This window comes from Oryctolagus cuniculus, chromosome 13 (genome assembly GCF_051225735.1).
Source record: "Oryctolagus cuniculus isolate XC-2025 breed Fujian yellow rabbit chromosome 13, ASM5122573v1, whole genome shotgun sequence".
In the NCBI taxonomy this organism is placed as follows: Eukaryota; Metazoa; Chordata; class Mammalia; order Lagomorpha; family Leporidae; genus Oryctolagus; species Oryctolagus cuniculus.
Window position 1 is genome coordinate 90,654,432 of NC_142879.1, and position 14,738 is coordinate 90,669,169.

At 40.7% G+C, this 14,738-nt stretch overlaps 1 pseudogene; it reads left to right on the forward strand.

Annotated features, from left to right (window-relative positions):
* Positions 1-1,223: 1,223 nt before the first annotated feature.
* On the forward strand, positions 1,224-1,696 carry LOC149122740 (low molecular weight phosphotyrosine protein phosphatase pseudogene; annotated as a pseudogene).
* Positions 1,697-14,738: the final 13,042 nt, after the last annotated feature.

Consider the following 14,738-nt stretch of genomic DNA (forward strand, 5'->3'; position numbering starts at 1 on the left):
CTTAATGTTGTTATCAATTTTTTGAGATCTGCTTCTTGCATTTCTTCTATCTCATCATCTTCATAATCTTGAATTGGGGTGTCTTTTTCATTTGAGGCCGTCATGGTGACTTCCTTGTTTTTATTACCTCGGTTTTTGCGTTTGTTATTTGGCATATTGGAGATATTTGGTTTCTTCACTGTGGTGCTTTTTCTTCTTATACTATGACTCTAGATTAAGTGGACTATCTGTTTTTGATGGAGCCTTAGGGCTTGAGATGGGTGTGGCCTGAGAGCTCTGTTTGGTGTGCCAAAGGTGACACTCCCAGGTTAGGCGTGGTAAATCTCTCTCTCTCTCTCTCTTTTTTTTTTTTTTGATTCAAAAGGGAAGTAATTCCGCACAGCTGAACGAAGTTGGAGGTAGTTAGCAGGCAAATGATATACCCACAGGAGCCAGAGATCGGAAGCTCTTTCCCAAGATCCCCACAGGGAATCTGTTCGGCCCTCAGAGTGGGCTCAAATTCTCCTTCAGCCTCCCACTGGGTTGCCAAAGTTACGGAATTGTAGCGTCTCTGGAGAGTGCTCACGTGAATTCCGTGAGTTCTCTCCCCCACCGTCTCTTTTTTCACAGTCTCAGTTCAGTAGCACCACAAATTTACTAGGTCCTAATCTCCTGTTAATTCGCCCCACCCAGAGTCAGGTTTTTCTGCTAGGCTCAGGGCCGGTGCAGACCTGAGGTCGCTCTGCTTATGACGTATGTCCAAGATGGCGCCTGCTCTTTGTCTTGCTCACCCTTGAGAGGTGAGCGGAGAGAGAGAAACCCGTGTCCGTACTAGTCACCCTTTTTTCTCTCTCTCTCTCTCTTCCAGTTAGCCTTGTGAACTTCCCCCCCCCCGGGGGTCGTTCCCTCTAGTCTCCTCTCTCCGCTTGCCTGCCGGTGTCTCGGGCTATTGAGGTTCGGCTCACCTCGCGTTCCAGCGCTGGTGTGTTGAGTCTGCCGCTGATGTCCCGAACTGTGGGCTCCCACGCTCTCCACGCAGGTCCGCTGTGAGTCACGCGTTCCGGAAGAGTTTCTTCTGCTGTTTCCTCCCCTACTCTTCCTTGAACCTGCAGTATCTCCACTTTTATTAAACTATCTCTCCCCAGACTATCAGTGTGCTCCCTTCCTATTCCGCCATCTTGGAACACCTCTACCACTTGGAACGAAAGCTATTTCAAAAATCTTTTGTCTCCATGTGCCGGAAGATGGCCCAGACGGCATCCAAGTTGGTGCTGTTTGTGTGTCTGGGTAACATTTGCCGGTCACCCATTGCAGAAGCAGTTTTCAGAAAAGTCATGACTGATCAGAATGTTTCAGACAATTGGAAGAAAGCACAGCCATGTCCACCTGTGAGATAGGGAACCTCCCTGACTACTGTGGGCAAGAGTTCATGTGGAGGCAGGGCATGCCCATGAGCCACATGGCCCTGCAGGTCACCAAGGAAGACTTTGCCACCTCGGACTATATACTGTGTAGGGATGAAAGCAACCTGAGAGATTTGAATAGAAAAAGTAATCGAGTTAAAAACTGCAAAGCTAAAATTGAACTATTTGGGAGCTATGATCCATAAAAACAACTCATTATTGAAGATCCCTATTATGGGAATGAGATGGACTTCAAGGCTGTATAGCATCAGCGTGTATGGTGCTACAGGGCCCTCCTAGAGAAAGCCCACTAGGCCTGAAGGGTCTCCACCAGCAGCCACATTCTCGGATGCTAGGATGTACCCCAGGCCTCACATGTCTTTCATTGACTGCTTATCTTAAAAAATAATTGTTGATGGAAATCAGTTGTACATGCAGTATAATAAATAAAGATCTTAAGCCTTCTTACACTAGTTGAGCCTTTCACTTTGCCCCAATTACAAAAACAGGGGGACAAACACCACATAACAGAGCAGAACAAATGCAGCAACAAAATCGGACTCAGAGCCTGGAGTCAGCATCCAAGGCAGTGTTTCATGGAGGCAGTGGCCTCTGAGGGAAGCATGGGTGGGAGGTGCACTCTATCCTCCTGCTGCCCTCCCCTCATCCCACACCCCTTGGTGGAGCTGGCCTATGAGAAGTTTTACTTTACATACCCAGAGTGCACTCTTGTATATTGGGAGACACGAAAGAAAAGTTGATGGAATCAGCACCTTTCACACTTGCTGATTTTTGTTTATTTCTTGAGGCCCTCAGCTTATTTCCTCCCACTTGAGCCACTTTATTTCTGAAATGTAATTATATACAGAAGAAGGATTCTTGAATGCTGTCTCCCATTGTTGAATATGTCTGTGTTTATACCCACGTCACCCAAATGCCAAACGCAAATTGGTTTAGGTGGGAAAATGATCTAAAAAGTTCAATTATGCGATCCAACATGGGAAGCGGGATACACAGCAGACTCATAGAATGGGAGATGTCCTAAACAGCACTCTGGCTCAGAATCAGCCGTTAAGGCATGCAGATCCTGCTGAGAGTATTTCAGGCATGGAAAGCCAAGACACTCTGGGGGAAAAAAATGACCTAAAGGAAAGATCTCTGCATGTGAGATCCCAGTGGAAAGAACAGGTCATCAAAAAAGGAGGTACCTTTCTCTGAAGGGAGGAGAGAACTTCCACTTTGACTATGACCTTGTCTAAATATGATCAGAGTCAGTGAACTCAAAAGGCTTCCATAGCCTTGGCAACTCCTGACAAGAGCCTAGGGTGATTACTGATGCCATAAACAAGAGTGTCAATTTCTTAAGTCAACAACAGGAGTCACTGTGCACTTACTCCTCATGTAGGATCTCTGTCCTTAGTGTGCTGTACATTGTGATTCAATGCTATAACGAGTACTCAAACAGTATTTTTCACTTTATGTTTCTGTGTGGGTGCAAACTGTTGAAATCTTTACTTAATATATGCTAAACTGATCTTCTGTATATAAAGAGAATTGAAAATGAATCTTGATGTGAATGGAAGGCAGAGGGAGCAGGAAAGGGGAGAGTTGCGGGTGGAAGGGAAGTTATGGGTTGGGAAGCCATTGTAATGCATAAGCTGTACTTTGGAAATTTATATTCATTAAATAAAAGTTAAAGAAAAGGAAAAAAAAGTTCAATTATGTTGATGAGATTCAATATTGGCATGTTAGTATTTCTTTGTTAGCTTTTAGTAAGTTTATAATAAATATAGATCATTTCTGTCTTTCATATAACTAATTCTAAACTTTCATGGTTTGTATGCCAGAAAAAATTGTTTTCTAAATAAACTTGGGAGTTAGAAAAATACAACTGAAAATAAATCTTTTGTTAGCAGATGATTTACTTTCCATAGACTCCTACAACTATAAAACTAGATAGATCTTGGAGATCTGGGCTGGCCATCTGTGAGTGTGTGTGTGTGTGTGTGTGTGTGTGTGATAAGACAGTTTCTTTCTATTAATCCAGAAAAATCAAAATTTTATTTAATTTTTTGCTAAATAAAAATTTTGTTGGAAATTTGTTCATACAATACTAAATACCTTTTAATGCACAAGAAAGTCACAAAAGAAGATATTAATGCAAACATAATCTCTTGGATGACAATATAGCCTAAAGTGGTTCATACAAACCTCGTTTACATTATAATTGATATTGGACTATTCCCAATTTTTCTTTGCTGTTTAAACTTTATTTTTTTACATAATACTCTAATCACATTTTTTTGACTTTGCTCATACACATTAAGTTTTTTGTGCACTATACATTTTCTAGAAAAACATTTTTTACAAAGATCTATTTTCAGTAAACTGGGTAACAGCAAGCAAAGCATATGAGAGTGGCATAAGAAATTCTGTGGAGTCTATAATGAGGAGTCTGGGTTTGTCTGTGTACAGGATGGGCCAGACTGAAAAACTTCGAGGATGGAATTGATGGACTCAGGTCCAGATCAGCTCTAGAACATGGATTCAGGGTCATGTGAGGAGTGGATATATTGGTCATTGTGTGAAGGGGGATGTTTGACTGTCAGGAGAAAGTGTGTAATTCTAATTAAATATTCAAAACAGGAGGAACATAAGTTGGAAAGAGGCTATCAACAGAGCTCAAAGCAGAAGCCAGCAGAAATCCAGGAGTATGGGAGGTGAGTAGATAAATTAGTCAAGGTCTAGTATTAGTGCTAGGTTTATGAGGTTAATAAAAAGTAAGTTAATTCAGTATGAGTACCAGTGATACTAAAAAAAGATGACTGATACTCTGTTATAAAGTCAGAGTATCCACATAAGCAACAGACCCATAAACATACCATTAGGGTATGTTTTCCATAAAGGAATAAATTTTCCATAAAGGGATGGATACTTATTTTCCTGTTTTAATAGAAGTGTTACAAAAGCCAGGGGGCAGAATTACACTTGTTAATATGGATACTGCCAGAAATATGAGGGAGATGAGGATTAAGAGAAAAATATGGGTGCTGGAGTTGTGGCCTAGTGGCCTGCATCCCATGGGGGAACCAACTCGAGTCACAGTGGCTCCATTTCCAATTCAGCTCCCTGCTAATATGTCTGGGAGAGCAGCAGAAGATGACCTAAGCGCTTGGGCCCCTGAGAGAGCAGTGGAAATGACCTAAGTAGGAGGCTTAGAAGAAGCTCCTGGTTCCTGGCTTCAGTCTACCCAGCCCTGGCTATTGCAGACATTTGGGGAGTGAACCAGAGTATGGAAGTTGTCTATCATCTGTCTGTCTGTCTATCTATTTATCTATATGTCCCCCAATAACTGACATTCAAATAAACAAAATAAATCTTAAAAAAAGGAAACAAAAAAAGAGCCAAACATGTCATTTCACATGATTGAACTTGAGACAATATGTATTGGGGAAAAACTGGGTATGAACACCTTAGAAACCAGAAACAAAAAATGCTCAGCTTTGCTGTGGTTGTATTCAGCAGATCTTTGGCCAGAGAAACAGACGCACCTGAGCAGTTCTTTATGCAAACTTCTGTCTATGATGCAAAAGACAGCTTGAAAGGACAGAAATAAGACATACATGGAGAAGATGAGAATATTCTGCAGCAAAATTAAGTGTGAGATCACATCAATTTCATGTGTCAAACAGTTTCAGATGAAGGAGAATGGTGTGGTGTGTGTGTGTGTGTGTGTGTGTGTGTGTGTGAAAAAGAGAGATAGGAAACACTTGGTTTTATGAAATTGTTTCTTTTTTTAATTTATTTTTTAATTTATTTTTTATTTAGTAAATATAAATTTCCAAAGTACAGTTAATGGATTACAATGGCTTCCCCCCCCCTATAATTTTCCTCCCACTCACATTTTTTCCTTCACTGTAAAAAATTTAAAGTTAACTCTGATCTGACTACAGGAATTGTATAGATCTTCCTGCGATGAATTTTAATTCTCATTTCTGATTCCATGCGATGGCCTTGATGTTATTTTTTCTAATTTGTACTATTTTTGTTTCCTTCCTTTTTATTCTCATCTTTTTCTTTCTTCTTTACTTTCTGGGATGAAATGGAGTTATAAGAAAATTAATTGTAGCCTCATATCAAACACATTGCCTGACACATGGTGTTTGTTAATTTAGGAAAATGAGCCTTGACTATGAAGATAATGAGGAGTCTTAATGACACTCTGTAGGATAGCACAACAGGATCTAGTAATAGATAAAGGCAGTGAGGACAAGAAACAGTGAAAGAAAAATATTGGTTCTACTCTGGAATTCTTATGGGGCTACCTGGAATAAGAGTGGGTATTAAAAAAGTAATATATATTTATGAAAAGAACTTCTAACTGGCTTTCATATGTAAGGAGCTTCAACTTTAATAAATCTATCAGATAATGCCTCTAGTGTCAGGTTGAATTTGTTTCAATGGGCAAGGGACATCCTGAGTGGGCCATGGACTCTTGTGGAGGAAGAGAATGGTGACGTCATGTCTCCTGGAATCTCTGAGGTGGATAATGGGGGAGTCCTTTGCATAGAATCGTGCTCACATACTTGCTGGATATACTTAGGGTTTTTTTCTCTAAAATTATTCAAATTTTTAAAATTTTGGTTGTGTGTTACCCTCTGATCATTTCCTTCCATTCTAGACCTTCCCAGGATACTCAGGACACTTCGAGGGTAGACAGTGAGTGAAAGGGAAGGGGTGCCTCAAGAACAAGTTGAGAGAATCAGGAATCAGCAGTGGCTTCAGTAACGTGCAATGTGAATGGAAAAAGCAGGAAAAACTCCAGATCTGGTTAGGTTCAAGCAATGAGGAGCTCTTTCTTCAAACAGTACCTTAATGCACTATAGTAAAAAATGTGGGGCCGGCACTGTGGCACAGCAGGTTAATGCCCTGGCCTGAAGCACTGGCATCCCATATAGGCACCAGTTCGAGACCCAACTGCTCCACTTCCCTTCCAGCTTCCTGTTTTGGCCTGGGATGGCAGTAGATGATGGCCAAAGTCCTTGGGCCCTGCACCCTCATGGAAGACCTGGAAGAAGCTCCTGGTTCCTGGCTTCGGATCAGCACATTTCTGGCCATTGCAGCCAGTTGGGTAGTGAACCAGCAGATGAAAGATGTTTCTCCCTTTCCCTGCCTCTCCTCTCTGTGTAACTCTGGTTTTCAAATAATAAAGTAAGTCTTTAAAAAATGTGACCTAGTAGGAAAGGAATGCAATCTCAGGCAGCTATGTCTGAAAGACAGTTAGATCAAATGATAAGTGTCCTTGTATTCTACTGTTATCCTCTGCTGTGTCATGTATTTTTACTGGGATTTGAATAACTGAGGCACATTTGGGAGACTTTTTCAACTCTTGAAACAAAATCAAAAGTGACGCAGAAGGCATGTAGGATTGTTAATTCTGGAGAAGAGAAGGTCTATTAAATGCTTTAAAATATGTAAAGGATGTCATCTGGAAAATATTTTTTAAAATTTATTTTATTTATGTATTTAAAAGACAGTTAAAGAGAGAGAAAGAGTTAGAAAGAGAGGTCTTCCATTTGATGGGTCACTCCCCAGATGGCCTCAGAGCCAGAGCTGTACCAATTCAAAGCCAGGAGCCTCCTCTGGGTTTCCCACGTGGGTTCAGGGGCCCAAGCACTTGGTCCATCTTCTACTGCTTTTCCAGGCCATAGCAAAGAGCTGGATCAGAAGAGGAGCAGCTGGGACTCGAACAGGCACCCATATGGGATGCCAGCACTACACGCCAGGGCATTAACCCACTCTGCCACAGCGCTGGCCCTTGGAAAAATAATTTAATTGTGCAAGTCTCTAAGCAAGATACCCAAAGTGTTAGGCATTAAATTGTTAAAAATCTATTGATGGGGCCGGCGTTGTGGTGTAGGAAGTAAAGCCGCCGCCTGCAGTGCCAGTACCCCATATAGGCACCAGTTGAAGTCCCAGTTACTCCACTTCCGATCCACCTCTCTTCTATGGCCTTGGAAATCAGTAGAAGATGGCTCAAGTCCTTGTGCACTAGTACCCATGTGGGAGACACGGAAGAGTCTCCTGGCACCTGACTTCAGATCGGCACAGCTCCGACTGTTGTGGCCAACTGGAGAGTGAACCAGTGGATGGAAGACTCCCTCTGCAAAGCTGCCTTTCAAATAAATAAATAAATATTTAAACAACAACAACAAAAGAATCTATTGCTAAGTAGTATGTTAGTTGCAAAGAAAGAGGGAGGAAGAATGCATTGGAAGAGTGACAGAGGGTGTAACCCCCAAAATGACATGGATAAATGCCAAGAGGGGAGCTACTTGTGATACCTTGTGTACACACAGCAATGGAGCCAATGGCTAGGAGTTGTGGGGAGTCAGATTTTTCACTGTTACCATAAATAAACCATGTGGGCTTGCGAGTTCTAGTCCTCACTCCCAGTAAGAAGTACCTTATCCCTAGGTAGTTCTAGGAGCTGCCAGGTTGCTTACTATGCAGGATATCACAGACAGAATATTTTCCTTGGGTGTGAGATTGGATGAGAGAACCTATTAAGGTTCTTTCAACCTTAAAAAATTTATGTGTGGGCACTGGCACTGTGGCATAGTAGATTAAGCATGTGGACTGTTTCACTTCCAATCCAGCTCCCTGCTAAGGGCTTGAGAAAGCAGTGGAAGACAGCCCAAGTACTTGGGTCCTTCAGCCACATGGGAGACCAGAAGAAACTTCTGGCTCCTGGCTTCAGATCAGCATAGCTCTGGCCATTGTGGCCATTTGGAAAGTGAATCAGTAGATGGAAGACTTCTCTCTGTCTCTCCCTGTCTGTAACTTTACCTCTCAAATAAATAAATAAATAAATAAATCTTTTAAAAAAGAATTTATGTGTGGTATTAAAATCTTCTGTTGGAATCCTTTGGAGTTTGTAAACATGAAATTATTGAGCAACCAATAGACTTAGTTACTTCCTTTATTCAGTTGCTAAACAGTCTTATTTATTAAAAGTAGTCTGTGAGAGAGAGTTAAAAATAAGTGTTTGAGAAGGGAGGAGGGATGATTAATACCCTTAAAGGGACCATCAATGTCCTTTGGTTTTTAATGAACTTGAGGGTAGAAAATGCCTCATCTTGTCTCCTACTATTTCTACTGTTTTTCCTAGAAATTTCCCAAGGGCTGGTGCTTTGTTACTTCTGAGTAGCAGGGAATAGAGTCACACGGTTTATGTTTATGTCACTTAGGGACAAGACTTGTTTGTCATGACTTATGGCCTCATCTCATAGCCGCCCTAATGGTTCACTGTCTTTCCATTTGGATCATCCTGGGATGCTTTCAGAAGGATGCTGGCCATGAGAAACCTCTGAGTCAATCAGGACAATTTTCCTTTTAGATTATCTTGAAAGAAGATTGGCTTTTGAAATTTAAAATTTAAATTTAAAATATAGAAAACCATAAACCATGCATTACAATAGCATGAGGCTGAAATTACAGAAAATTGAATTCTAGTTCCCCTTTGCTTTGATTAGACTCTGTGAGTTTGAGTATCCTCTTCGGTCTCTCCAAGCCTTTGTTTTCCACAGTGCATTATCAGACGTCTCCCAGACATCCCACCAAGCTTTACCATTTAGTGTGACCTCTTCCTAGACAGGAGGATTGGGTGACAACAATGTTCTCTGCTGATGTGCTTCAACCTCAGTTAAATACCCATGTGCACTTAATGATATATTTGTACAGAATTTGATAATCTTCACATCCATGTCCAAAATATTCTTACTTGTTGCACATAACAGTAAAAGTAAATAAACCAGCTCCATTATATAAGACAGCAAAGTTCATCTAGGGTCACTGACAAACCTAAGGTTATATGGCTAAGGGGAGGTAGAACCAACTTTATGACTTCAATTTCTGTGTTCTTTTTCAAATGAGTGGGTCTACAGAAGTGTTTTTTTACCACTGCAGTTGTGTTTCCTATGAACGAGCAAGAGCACTCTGCCCAACTCTCCTTGTCTGTTATTGCAGGGACATCAGTATGCTCTGTGGTAACCATGGTGGAGAAAAGTCCACTTCCTCACATCCTCTAGGCACTTTCTGTTCAAATTCATTATACAGGTTAACAAAGAGAACTAAAGGTAGTGGCCTTTTAAAGGTGTTTGGCTCATGCCATTTCCTTGGGGATTTGCAAAGCCCAGATGTTTTGATTGTATCCAGGTCTTACAGGATTCTCCTGGTGGGTGGTCCTGTATTCACAGTATGAGCCCACAAAGGTGTTGTCTATCTGCAGAATCACAAGACACACACTCATTTCAGCTGCATCAGCACACAATGCTGGGCCAGTTTGTTATGAATCATGTGACTGTAATATCCCTAGAGAATCAAGTCATGCATTCAGCATCATTTATCCTGGATGGGCAAGGGGCCTCCTGATAGTAAGTTGGAAGATGAGGATTTAGCAATCTGTAGTGCTACGAAATCCCCAAATCTGTGTGGTTCCTGCAGCAAGACTGAATATCTTCATATAATACCCTCCTGCTTGGTAGTGGCATGGACTTGGCACACTCCCAAACTTCCCTAAGCCTTGATTAATCCAGGTAGATGAAGTTGAAAATAAAAGCATGTGCCTCCAAGAGTCCTGGGTAAAGATTAAATGAGAAAGCACAGGCAAAGCACTTAGTACAGGGCCGATGTGGTGAATAGCAGACTGACTGGCCACCACCCCTTAGGATGCTCATGGTCCTCCCACACAGTGACCAGCATCCTGGGGACAGGAACCCTCTCTGAGAGAGCACCAGGGTGGAAAAGCCATTGTATTTTTTATTTTTAAACAACCTAAGTAGTAACACTGATTTTTAGAATGGCATTCATTCCTTTGAAAAATAAGGATCTAAAGTACAGAGAGAAACTGTGGGTAAAAGAGAGACGAGAATTTGTCTCTGGCATGCTGGTGGCTCTCCCTCTGCTCCTAACAGCTTAGGGCCTTTTGAAAGGGTTTTCTGCATTCTAAAACTTGTGTGAACAGAGACCTACATGATTTCCAGTACTTGTTTCTGGTCTAAGAATCTATGATTCTTATGAGTCTACACTACTTGTTCTTGATGCCTACATTTGTGTTATTTCCTAGAATCCAAAGATATCTCCACAATACAAGCAACAAATGCAAAAATTGAGGAAACAAGAACAAGGAAGACATTATGATGCCCCCAAATGAACAAAACACCCCAAGCCAGATTATGAAAATGATGAGATGGAAGAAATGCAAGATACAGATTTCAAAAAATTTATAAGAACAATTAGGAATTTTCAAAAACAAATGCTTGAGGTACAGAATATCTTACTGGACAGGATAGACAATCTCCTTTGAGAAAATGAAATCTTAAGGAGGAATCAAAATGAAACACAGAAACTAGTAGAACAGGAAAGTGTGATAGTGAAGAGAAATCAAAATGAAATGAAGAGCTCAATAGATCAAATGACAAACACATTAGAAAGCCTTAAAACAGAATGGGTGAAGCAGAAGAGAGAATATCGGACTTCGAAGATAGAGCACAGGAAAACATACAGTCAAACCAAAGAAAAGAAGAGGAAATTAGAAACCTAAAAAATATTGTCGGGAATCTACAGGATACTATTAAAAAAACCAACATTCGAGTTCTAGGAGTTCCTGAAGGCATGGAGAGAGAGAAAGGATTGGAAGGCCTTTTTAGTGAGATACTAGCAGAGAACTTTCCAGGTTTGGAGAAGGACAGAGATATCCTAGTACAGGAAGCTCATAGAACCCCCAATAAACATGACCAAAAGAGATCCTCACCACGACACGTGGTAATTAAACTTACCACAGTGAAACATAAAGAAAAGATCCTAAAATGTGCAAGAGAGAAACGTCAGATTATTCTCAGAGGATCTCCAATCAGACTCACAGCAGACTTCTCATCAGAAACCCTACAAGCTAGGAGGGAATGGCGAGACATAGCACAGGTGCTAAGAGAGAAAAATTGCCAGCCCAGAATATTATATCCTGCCAAGCTCTCATTTGTGAATGAAGGTGAAATAAAGACCTTTCATGGCAAACAGAAATTGAAAGACTTTGTGGCCACTCGTCCGGCCCTGCAAAAGATACTTAAAGATGTGCTACACTCAGAAACACAGAAACATGGCCATCAATATGAAAGAAGGGAAAGGAAGAATACCTACCAGTAAAAGAGCATGGGAAGTTCAAAACATATACTAGAAAATATTTCCGGGAAAATGGCAGGGAAAAGTAACTACGTATCAATAGTCACATTGAACATTAATGGTCTGAATTCTTCAGTTAAAAGACACCGTTTGGCTGACTGGCTCACAGAACACAACCCAACTATTTGTTGCCTACAAGAAACACATCTCTCTAACAAAGAGGCATGCAGACTGAAAGTGAAAGGTTGGAAAAAGATATTCCATGCCAACAGAAACCAAAAAAAAAGCAGGTGTAGCCATATTAATATCAGACAAAATAAACTTTAATACAAAAACTGTTAAGAGAGACAAAGAGGGACACTATATAATGATTAAGGGTTCAATTCAACAGGAAGATATAACTATTATAAATGTATATGCACCTAATTACAGGGCACCGGTCTATTTAAAAGATATGTTAAGGGACTTAAAGGGAGATTTAGATTCCAATACAATAGTACTGGGGGACTTCAATACTCCACTCTCAGAAATAGACAGATCATCCGGACAGAAGTTCAACAAGGAAACAGCAGATTTAATTGACACTATTGCCCAAATGGATCTAACAGATATCTACAGAACTTTCAACCCTACATCTACAGACTTCACATTCTTCTCAGCAGCGCATGGAACCTTCTCTAGGATTGATCACATACTAGGCCATAAAGCAAGTCTCAGCAAATTTAAAAGAATTAGAATCATACCATGCAGCTTCTCAGACCACAGTGGAATGAAGCTGGAAATTAGCAACTCAGGAAACCCCAGAAAGTATGCAAACACATGGAGACTGAACAACATGCTCCTGAATGAACACTGGGTCATTCAAGAAATAAAAAGAGAAATCAGAAACTTTCTGGAAGTAAATGAAGACAACAACACAACATATCAAAACTTATGGGATACAGCAAAAGCAGTATTGAGAGGCAAATTTATAGCAATAGGTGCCTATATCAAGAAATTGGAAAGGTACCAAATAAATGAGCTTTCAGCGCACCTCAAGGACCTAGAAAAACTGCAGCAAACCAAACCCAAATCTAGTAGGAGAAGAGAAATAATTAAAACCAGAGAAGAAATTAACAGGATTGAATCCAAAAAAACATTACAAAAAATCAGCCAAGCGAGAAGCTGGTTTTTTGAAAAAATAAACAAAATTGACACCTCATTGGCCCAACTAACTAAAAAAAGAAAAGACCCAAATCAATAAAATCAGAGATGAAAAAGAAAACATAACAACAGACACCACAGAAATAAAAAGAATCATCAGAAATTACTACAAGGACCTGTATGCCAGCAAATAGGAAAACCTATCAGAAATGCATAGATTCCTGGACACATGCAATCTACCAAAATTGAACCATGAAGACATCGAAAACCTAAATAGACGCATAACTGAAACAGAAATTGAAACAGTAATAAAGGCCCTCCCAACAAAGAAAAGCCCAGGACCAGATGGATTCACTGCTGAACTCAATAGATCAAATGACAAACACATTAGGGAGCCTTAAAAATAGAGTCAGGGAAACAGAATAGAGAATATTGGACTTAGAAGACAGAGAACAGGAAAGGATACAGTCAAACCAAAGAAAAGAAGAGGAAATTAGAAATCTAAAAAATATTGTTGGGAATCTACAGGATACTATTTAAAAAAACCAACATTCAGGTTCTAGGAGTTCCTGAAGGAATGGAGAGAGAGAAAGGATCAGAAGGCCTTTTTAGTGAGATACTTGCAGAGAACTTCCCCAGTTTGGAGAAGGACAGAGACATCCTAGTACAGGAAGCTCACAGAACCCCTAGTAAACATAACCAAAAGAGATCCTCACCACGACACGTTGTTATCAAACTCACCACAGTGAAACATAAAGAAAAGATCCTAAAATGTGCAAGGGAGAAATGCCAGATTACTCTCAGATGATCTCCAATGAGACTCACAGCAGACTTCTCATCAGAAACCCTATAAGCTGGAAGGGATTGGCGAGACATAGCCCAGGTACTAATAGAGAAAAACAGCCAGCCCAGAATATTATATCCTGCACAGCTCTCATTTGTGAATGAAGGTGAAATAAAGACCTTTCGTAGCAAACAGAAATTGAAAGAATTTGTCGTCACTTGTCCAGCCCTGTAAAAGATGTGTTACACATGGCCAGTGCCATGGCTCAATAGGCTAATCCTCCGCCTTGCAGCACTGGCACACTGGGTTCTAGTCCTAGTCGGGGTGCCAGATTCTGTCCTGGTTACCCTCTTCAAGGCCAGCTCTCTGCTATGGCCCAGGAGTGCAGTGGATGATGACCCAGGTCCTTGGGCCCTGCACCCGCATGGGAGAACAGGAGAAGTACATGGCTCCTGGCTTCAGATAAGCACGATGCACTGGCCACAGTGCGCCAGCCACGGCAGCCATTGGAGGGTGAACCAATGGCAAAAGGAAGACCTTTCTCTCTGTCTCTTTCTCTATCCACTCTGCCTGTCAAAAAAAATTAAAAAAACAAAGATGTGTTACACACAGAAACACAGAAACACGGTCAACAATATGAAAGAAGGTAAAGGAAAGAAACCTCACAGCAAAAGATCACAGGGAATTCAAAGCATATATTATAAAATAACTTTGGCAAGTGGCAGGGCAAAGTTACTACTTATCAATAGTCACATTGAACGTTAATGGCCTGAACTGTCCAGTTAAAAGACACAGACTGGCTGATTGGGTTAAGGAACAAAACCCATCTATTTGCTGCTTACAAGAAACACATCCGTCCAACAAAGATGCTTACAGACTGAAATTGAAAGGCTGGAAAAAGATATACCATGCCAACAGAAATGAAAAAAGAGCGGGTGTAGCCATCTTAATATCGGACAACATAAACTTTAACACAAAAACTGTTAAGAGAGACAAAGAGGGGCACTATATAATGATTAAGGGATCAATTCAAAAGGAAGATATAATGATTATCAATGTATATGCACCTAATTACATGGCACCGGTTTATGTAAAAGATTTGTTAAGGGACTTGAAAGGAGACTTAGGCTCCAATACAGTAGTACTGGGGGACTTCAATACTCCACTCTCAGAAATAGACAGATCAACAGGACAGAAGATCAACAAGGAGACAGAAGATTAATCAACACTATAGCCTAAATGTATCTAAC